This window comes from Berghia stephanieae, chromosome 8 (assembly GCF_034508935.2).
Source record: "Berghia stephanieae isolate SIO BIC M18660-M18661 chromosome 8, UCSD_Bste_1.3, whole genome shotgun sequence".
Taxonomy (NCBI): Eukaryota; Metazoa; Mollusca; class Gastropoda; order Nudibranchia; family Aeolidiidae; genus Berghia; species Berghia stephanieae.
The window spans coordinates 41,568,446-41,577,103 of NC_088367.1; the positions used below are offsets into that span (position 1 = coordinate 41,568,446).

The following is an 8,658-nucleotide window of genomic DNA, read 5'->3' on the forward strand; positions in this document are numbered from 1 at the left end:
ACGTGAGAAGGCTATATCCGTTCGGGTTCGGCGTTCGGGTTCGGCGTTCGACCCGATTTCGTTAAAAGCCTAATAACTCCCTCATTTTTAGGAATAATTCATTCACTCATAACATATCAAAAGAGAGCTTGAAATCTCGGCTAGAGATTGCTTACTTTATTTTTTCGTCATAGTTGCCGTCACATCCAACACTAGAGTTACCAACGCAACACCATTTGAATTTGAGGCATCCTGTCAACAATAAAAAACTCACGTCCTTTTTCATCAACACCAATATCGGACAGCGGCCTTCATGTCTTTGTAGCTTCAATTAACCAGTAGATTTTTAACCAATCAAAACACGAGATTCGTGACACACCCTCAGAGCCCTGACCCGGATATGGCATTCGGACATGGCTAGGTGGTTGTTTATAAACAATAGTAATGGCTGTGTAGTCTTAGACTAAGCCTGATGCAGAATTCTTTAAATTAAAGAAAATATGGGTAAAAATTGTCAATGGGGCCTTTGTGACAGCGACAGTTGATATCCGGAGAGATCGGGAGGCGTACGATTTTTTCCTTTTATCAAGCCGTGGATCGACAAACCTCGATGCAAGCGATGGATCAGGGCTTGCGCTCGCCCTCACAATCAGCTGAATTTAGCGAAGATCAACAAGAACCGTTACATTTGTTCTAAGGTAAGTTGATATTCAACACAGTTTATATCAATCATTATCATATTAAAATTGATTTTTAAATTTTTTTTTTGCCAGAGTTTGTTTTATGATTCTTTCGGTAAACATCATTTCTCTCTTTCACTTTTCACGTTGACTTTTAGAGTTAGAGTCTTGAATCCCGGCCAGTTGGTCTAAGTCTTAATCAAAATCAACATTGTAGAAGTAAGTAGAACGATCTTAGAGACTTATAGAATACTTTATTTGAGCCGTTCATTTATTAGTACAGTTTAAGACAAGTAGATACGATCTTTATCTCTTATTTACCGTACGGTGATAATAGCCTGACGGTGTGTGGGAGACTATTTTCACCGTACGGTAATATCTTGGTGGACGATTTTCACCGTACGGTGAGAATAGTGTGGAAGGTTATATTCACTGTACGGTGATAAAAGTGTGGGAGACTATATTCAATATAATGGTTAGAAGGCTATATTCACCGTACGGTGATAATAGTGTTGGAGACTATATTCACTATAATGGTGTGGAAGGCTATATTCACTGTACAGTGATAATAGTGTGGGAGACATTGACAGTAGATGTTACTGTTGTTATTCTTCTAATAATAACAAGAAAACAAGAGAAGATACATGTTTTACTGATGCTGTCAAATCAAATAATTTCATTTTATCTTTCCAACTTAAATTGCAGCATTTCAAAGATGGTGAGCCGACTAAAAGATTCCCGATCCTGAACTTGCTCAGTCAAGTTATCGATTGGAACTCAATATCCAAAGTCAAGAACAAAATTAACACCAAGCAAACGTCGGCTTTAACCTCTGAGGGTGAGGGATTCTGATCAGGGAATGGTATCAGGGTGAGTTTTTGACCGTTATCTCATGTGGCTATGGGTTTTTAAATTCTCAGTGTGTTTTCTTATTAATAATGACATTTGTTTCCTGAATTCAACAAATCAGATAGCAGTAGCAGGTTTAGGTAAATGAGTTGAACCCTGCTTTACTGTTTGAAATTATCAAGGGTGATAGTGAGTGTTGATCAACGTGTCTGATTTTGATGATCAGTTTGAAAAATAAAATTTCCACGACCCCCAAAATTGAGAAAAGGAAAAGTAGTCTTTTTTTTTCAGAGCCATAGGACCAATGTAGCCAGATTTTATTACTCCAGTTTTTACAGTGCATGTCATCCTTCTGGTGGGATGCTGCTAGTTTATCACAAAGTACTTTCCTCAAGACTCAAGGCCTAACAGACCAGCCACCACTGTGTGAACAAGAGACATGGGTCCAGAATCGAACCAGTTCCCTTTGCATGTAAAGCGAGTGCTTTACCAACTGAGCTATCGGAACCACATAATTATATGTAAAAAAAAAAAGAGAAGCACAGAACAGATTATTTTAACAGAGAGAAGATTTACAAGGAAAAAAATATCATCTCCCAAAACAATAACTATGCATTTGACTGTTTCCCTCCCAGCCAGGATAAAACCAAGTATGTATGTAATCTCATTCCAAGACAAAGACAGAATGCAAGTTGGAAAACAGATATACGGGGATAGAAGTAGAAGACACAGTATGTACCTGCCCACTATGGAAGGCCAGGAACCCCACCCAAGGAGTAAATTTAGCATTTATTTGCTTCTTGTCTTATGTTTAGCTTTGAGATCTCGGGGTATGACATTCTGACTTGTTTGAGTCCCTCTGTGACTGTCTGTGCAATAAGTTGGGTCCTTGGAAAAAAGCTCTTTACTTACTTTTTCTTATCATAAATAAAAACCTGGATCTTTTATAAACAGCAATCTCCACTAAACATGCCAAAAACGCTTTACAAGGGGTCGACAGCAACACTCAACATGTAGGATGAGACACGACACTTTGGCGATATTGCACTTTTTTTTTTGGACAGTGACAACGCTGTTGACCAGTTACTCATTTTACACCCACATAAGGTGAGAAAATGTGAGTAAAGAGCCTTTCCAAGGCTCAACTTTACATCACTCGGATGCGAACCCAGACCTTTTGGTCCAAAGGTGTATGACCTACTCCAGACCACATAACCACACTTATAAAATAAAACTACCTGGATGGTAATCTTACAAGATAGTCATAGCGCCTTATTGTCGTCATGTCTGGTCTACATACTCAATGTACCCCCACCTGGTGGATAAAGTCTTACCACAAGACCATAAAGTGCATAAACACATCAATGTCAGAAACGTTTACATTTTGTTCTTTTTCAGAGACGGTCATGAAAGAACACTAATTTTGAAGCAACCAATCCCGAAAATGGATCCGCACCAGAACCTATGGATACTGAAGTGGTCAACAGGGAGACTGAAAACAAAGAAAATGAACTAAGGGATAACAAGGAAAATGAACAAAGGGTTATTCCAAATTTAGGTATGACTTTAATAACACATAAAAGAAATGACAAATTGTATAATTTTTACTATGTGGAAAGAGCACAGTGAGCCTGTTGAACAGTTGAATGTTCAAGATTTTGGGCATCCGAAGTGCTGATTAGATACATCCTGCCACTCATGACTATATTTCACCACGCTCTCTGGAGGATCAAAATTTATCAGACATGGAAGTGCCAAATCCCAACAACTGATAGAAGTTTCAGATGACACAGTCTTCTCACCAATGAGAGGAGCCTAGGAAATAAAAAAAAAGAAAGCATGAAAAGAATAAGAATATTTTTAAAAAATCAATGATTTTATGAACATGTGATAAATTTATTTTAACCGCCTGAAAAAAAACATAGATTGTCTGGAGTCAAACAACTTGCTGCCTTGAGCAATTTCTATTTAAAATACTTTTCTCGGGCCCATTAGAATAGAAACATAAATGTTTTCTTCAATTCCCTTCCTCTTGACTTGCATCTACCTTTTTAAAAAAGGCATAGATGTACAGGTGTCAGAGTCTTAATCTGCATATCCAAAATGTTGGGCATTAGATATGCAGGCTACCAGTCTCTATGTAGCTGGACATAAATAAAACACTGTTCATACATAGAATACCTATGACAGAGAAAAAACAAACTTCTAACTGGATAGTACTGTTAATGCAATTCCAGACATTGTAAGTGGGTAAAAGTAAAAGTGGGTGGTCTCAATAGATTCAATATTCTTACCCAGATTAATTACAGTTTGTTGATTTAGTCTCTGCTGGACAACTAATTGCAAAAATAATTTCATTTTATTTCAGATTCTAACATGACACTGTTAGCAGTGGTTGCAGAGAACTTATCACTGAAAGAAGAAGTCTTTTTGCTTAAGCAACAACTGAAGGAGTCTAAGAGACTTCACGCCCAAGAATTATTAAAAGGAGAGGAACTTAAGAGGCTGCTGTTGTCAAAAAAAAACCAAAACGGACGCAGATAAATGCAGTCACTCACTGACCATTGAACACCTGCACCATCACGGACCGAAAGAAGCTGTAAAGAGTTACACTGGTTTCGTGTATGAAGATTTTGTAAAAATATTCATCTTTGTAATTTACCATATCAACACAAATGAAAGCAACATGTTGCTTGCCCATTATAGATCAATTTTTACTTGTTATGATGAAATTGCGTCAAAATTACACTTTCTTGCATCTTGCCAATTTATTTAAAATATCAAGAAATGGTGCAGGATGTCTATTTAGGGCATGGATCAATTACTTGTATTTCAGGCTTGACAGTTTGCCAGTATGGCCCGATCGTGACACCATTAAGAATAACATGCTACAACAATTTTTAAAAGATTTTCCGGACACACTAGTTTTTCTTGATGGTATAGAGATAAAGACAAACAGGCCCAAGGCCTTAAAAAATCAAAGTCTATTGAATCCAGACTATAAGCCTTTTAACAATGCCAAAGTAGGCACATCAGTATATTGTTCATGGGATCTTCTGTTCCCCCTTCGAACCATATCGCTTTGTCTTGCTTTTCCTTTGATACTTTCAACTTCAGATCTACAACTTCTCCCGTATCATCTGGCACTCAAATGATTTAATCGTGTCGCAAGTGCTGTAAATCCCCTAAAATCAAACAATCTACCCTTGTAACAATGCAGATTGTTTTGTCCCAATGATTTGAATGCATTATATTACCTGCTGTTCTCAATAGCTGCCATGACTGGTCGCAGCTTTACATTCCTACATGGTTTGGGAATAACCATGGAGGTAATGGGCTCGGGATCAGTTCTTGGGCCACAAGGTTTACTCCATTGTTGTGGAAGGCTTGTGTGCAGCTTGGATCTGTAGGTATATCTTGTAATCCAGCTTGCAGCCAATTCTTCAGTGTAAGGATTACTGCAACAACATGGGAACATTCACCAGATATGCTGCAAGTAAAATTTAAAAACAAATGAAAACAACACTTGTTTGTAAAACCTGCTCGGAATGAAAATTATATCACATATTTAGATGATGAGTCATATTATTTTTAAAATGGTGTATAGGATGGCTAACCCCCTTTTTAAGTTGAATTAAAAAATATTATGCCAAATCGAGCTAATGGATCACACTTGACAAAGGGTATTCGAGGTAAAATGATGCTAGAAAGTGAATTTAAAGTTAAAATAATCAAAAATATTTAAAATTTAGATAATTACTCTACAATAAATCAATAACTACATTCACTCTCCGCAATTAAAAATTAATCTAATCCAAGTCTCATATTTTTTCGTGCGGCTATGTGGTCTTGTGGTATGACACTCGCTTTTGGATTGGAAGGTCCTGGGTTCGAGCCTCACTCAGCGCATAGTTGAGTCCTTGGAAAAGGCTTGTTACTCACATTCTCTCACCGTACTCAGGTGAAAAATGATTACCTGGCCGTTAACAGGGTGTCTCTGTCCGAAACAAAAAATGTAATATTGCCTAACAGGCGTCATGACCTGTCCTAAATGTTAATTGTTGCTGTTGGCCCAGAACCCATTGTAAAGCGCTTTGAGCACGTTTAGTGGATGCTGCGCCAATAATTTTTAACAAAATTTTTGTAAATAAATTCAATTCTTTGCATCTACAAACGCACTCCCAACATATTTTCTCAGGCGGTGAGTCACAAATATTACTATTTTAATTTCCCGCATAGCTCAACTGACTTAGTAATTGATTCCCTTGAAATAGCATAAATAATAATTGGTCTCTAACTCTAAAGCATCATATTTTGCCTGATGGCCCAGTCCACAAATTTTATGTTTGCGTTTTATAAATATAAATATAATAAAAAGCATGTTTCCTTTTTTTTCTTTCATTTCTTAATCTAATTAAAGTTCTCTGTACCAAATCCCTGAAATGATTAACTCAGAAAGACTGAAATGATATTTATTTAGGGCCAACTGCCTAGAGAAGCAGTTGAAAAATTATGGTGGAAAGAACTTTAGAGAAAACTAAAATTCCTTAACTGGGCATCAAATCATAGTCATTGATACACTAAAGATGCTAATAAAAAAAAAATAATAATAATGATAATGATATGATCATAATAAGAATGATAACAATAGTAATAGATATTTGTGAGACTAAATAATGCAAGAAATTATGGAATCGATGTAAAAATGAAATACTTTCCCATCATTTTGGCACTCATAAACTGAGAGAGGCAACTTAATGTGATGCAAATTAAAATTAGATTAAATTTGTAAAATAAATAGACTTTAGTGATCATTGTCATCATGAACTTAGTACTAGTAATTCTGATAATCGTATACCGGTGATTTAAAAAAATTAATAAGGGCACTTAAGTTTGTTTATTTCTATCAATAAAACAAGATATATAGATATTTTTTAAATAAACGGATTGAGCGGATGCTCTACTGAGCCAATGCAAACAACAGGGGGCACACATAAAACACAACTCTAACTCGCCTACACATGACAGTACAACTCTTTTGTTCTCCCTTTACTTACGTTCGCTTAACTCCCATCCCCACCACTTTTTTATGTAGTAACGCTTTCTACAAAACTGAATTCATGAAGACCAAGATGAAAAAGATATACGTCACCTAACATTTAACATTTCATTGAAATTAATCGTTTCACAACCCACATGACTGACTGACCGATGAGATGACTTGTCTAGCGTCGTGATAATTTACACATTGCAGAAGAGGACGATGCATAGAAAAATAGAAATCGATTGTAACTTTAAACAGTAGTTTTAAAAATGAAACTCAGCTAAAATTGAACACTTACCCTGCTTTGTATGAGCAGTAGGCATCCACTGCCTTCTTTTCCCTCAAAACTCACGTCGTGGGGCTTCTCACTTCTCGCTCTTCGGTTGGCTTCGATAAACAGAAGCAAAAACATCAAAAATTTCGTTCTCCTTTTTAAATATTTTAACATACTTTTATAGGCAAAAAGCTTCCTCTCGTGTTTTTTTGCCAGGATGTCAAATATAGTAAATAATTTTGAGAAATATCCTCAGGGAGCTCGCTGACTGCCATCGTGATAGTGTAAGATATAGAAAGAAACCAACATGAATGACCGAATCCGTGTCATGACCGTCGTCAAAAGGGGGTCAAGGTCAAGAGGCGCGGTTAATTCCCCCTGCACTACCCGTTTATAGTGACTTCCTTTGAGATATTCCTTCAATTTAGGGCATTAGAAGAAGTCTGAAGGTGTTAGGTCAGGACTGTAGGGTGGATGTGGCCAGGTGGAGAAATCTATTTTACTCAATGCTGTTTGAGTCTGTTGACTCGTGTGGGGTCGAGCGTTATCGTGTGGCAATATCGCATTTTTCTGGGGTCGCACTCTTTTCAGCCGGGCTCTCAGTTTTTCCAGCATGGCAACACATTGATCGGAATTCCCGGTTTCGACCTGTTCTAAAAATTCGATATGAACAAGGCCTTCAAAGTCACAGAAAATTGTGAGCCGACGTCAAAACTTTGAATTTTTTATTTTTTAGATAAGGAGAGTTCATGTAGTATTCCATTGACTGGCGCTTGCTCTCTGGGTAAGAACGGTGGGCCCATGACTTTTCTCCAGTGATTATTTGCTGAATAAAGGCACCACTTTTGTCTTCATACCTTTTCACTAGTTTGGAGAAAAGTGTTTTTTTTTCGTTGCTCTTTCGTGTTACGTGTCAACATAAGTGGAACCCACATGTAAGACACTTTGCCCTTGTGGAACCGACCATGAAACCACTTTACATGTGCTTATGGATTGCCCACTATACAACGTTCGACCCACTGGGTCACCCCTACAACACTCAACACAAAGCTCTATGGTGAGGCTGAGGACCTAAAGCGGACCACAGACTTCATAGCAGATATCGGACTGCAGCCATAGATGTCCATCAGAGGAACGAAGAAGAAGAAGAAGAAGAAGAAGAAGAAGAAGAAGAAGAAGAAGAAGAAGAAGAAGAAGAAGAAGAAGAAGAAGAAGACACTTTCCTGTATCCAAGGATCATTGTTGTGATGTAGTGTATCCATTCTATGAAGTTCCACCTTCTTTTGCAATGTCAGTCTGTCTAACACGCCGATTTGACAGGATCATATTTTCGACTTCAATTTGATAACTGAAGTTCGGGGTCTCCAGCATCGAGTTTGACCTTGAAATTTTGTTTCGATCGGGTCTCCTCCTTCCATATGTTGTATATATCTTTCCCCCCCCCCCCTCTCTCTCTCTCTCTTTCTCTCTCTCTCTCTCTCTCTCTCTCTCTCTCTCTCTCTCTCTCTCTCTCTCTCTCTCTCTCTCTCTCTCTCCCCTCTCTATGTATGTATGTATATATATATATATATATATATATATATATATATATATATATATATATCTATATATATATATAATTGTCCGAGCGAACTCGAGTGTGTATGACAAAATCACGTGCATTGATGGGTCAAAAATCCTTTGGTTAATTAATGGCAAATTCAAAAAACAACATTCGAGAGATATCTGGCAAGTTGGCACGCGAATCGATCTCTTGGTTTTACACATTGGTCATGTGGTGTTACGTACAGTATCTTATCCGATAACTCTATAAGTATAAATAGAATTATATA

At 37.3% G+C, this 8,658-nt stretch overlaps 2 long non-coding RNA genes across 3 annotated transcripts; one reads left to right on the forward strand and one right to left on the reverse strand.

Moving 5' to 3' along the window:
• Positions 1-2,932: 2,932 nt before the first annotated feature.
• On the forward strand, positions 2,933-4,414 carry LOC144978695 (uncharacterized). The gene is made up of 2 exons (XR_013646575.1): positions 2,933-3,066; positions 3,877-4,414. It is a non-coding gene; the product is annotated as an uncharacterized LOC144978695 (long non-coding RNA).
• On the reverse strand, positions 3,052-7,147 carry LOC144978693 (uncharacterized). 2 transcript variants are annotated; one of them, XR_013646573.1, is made up of 3 exons: positions 6,851-7,147; positions 4,766-4,998; positions 3,052-3,323 (listed from the first exon to the last, which is right to left on the reverse strand). It is a non-coding gene; the product is annotated as an uncharacterized LOC144978693 (long non-coding RNA). The 2 variants fall into 2 exon arrangements; XR_013646574.1 differs by lacking the exon at positions 6,851-7,147 and having other exon boundaries at positions 4,766-5,247.
• Positions 7,148-8,658: the final 1,511 nt, after the last annotated feature.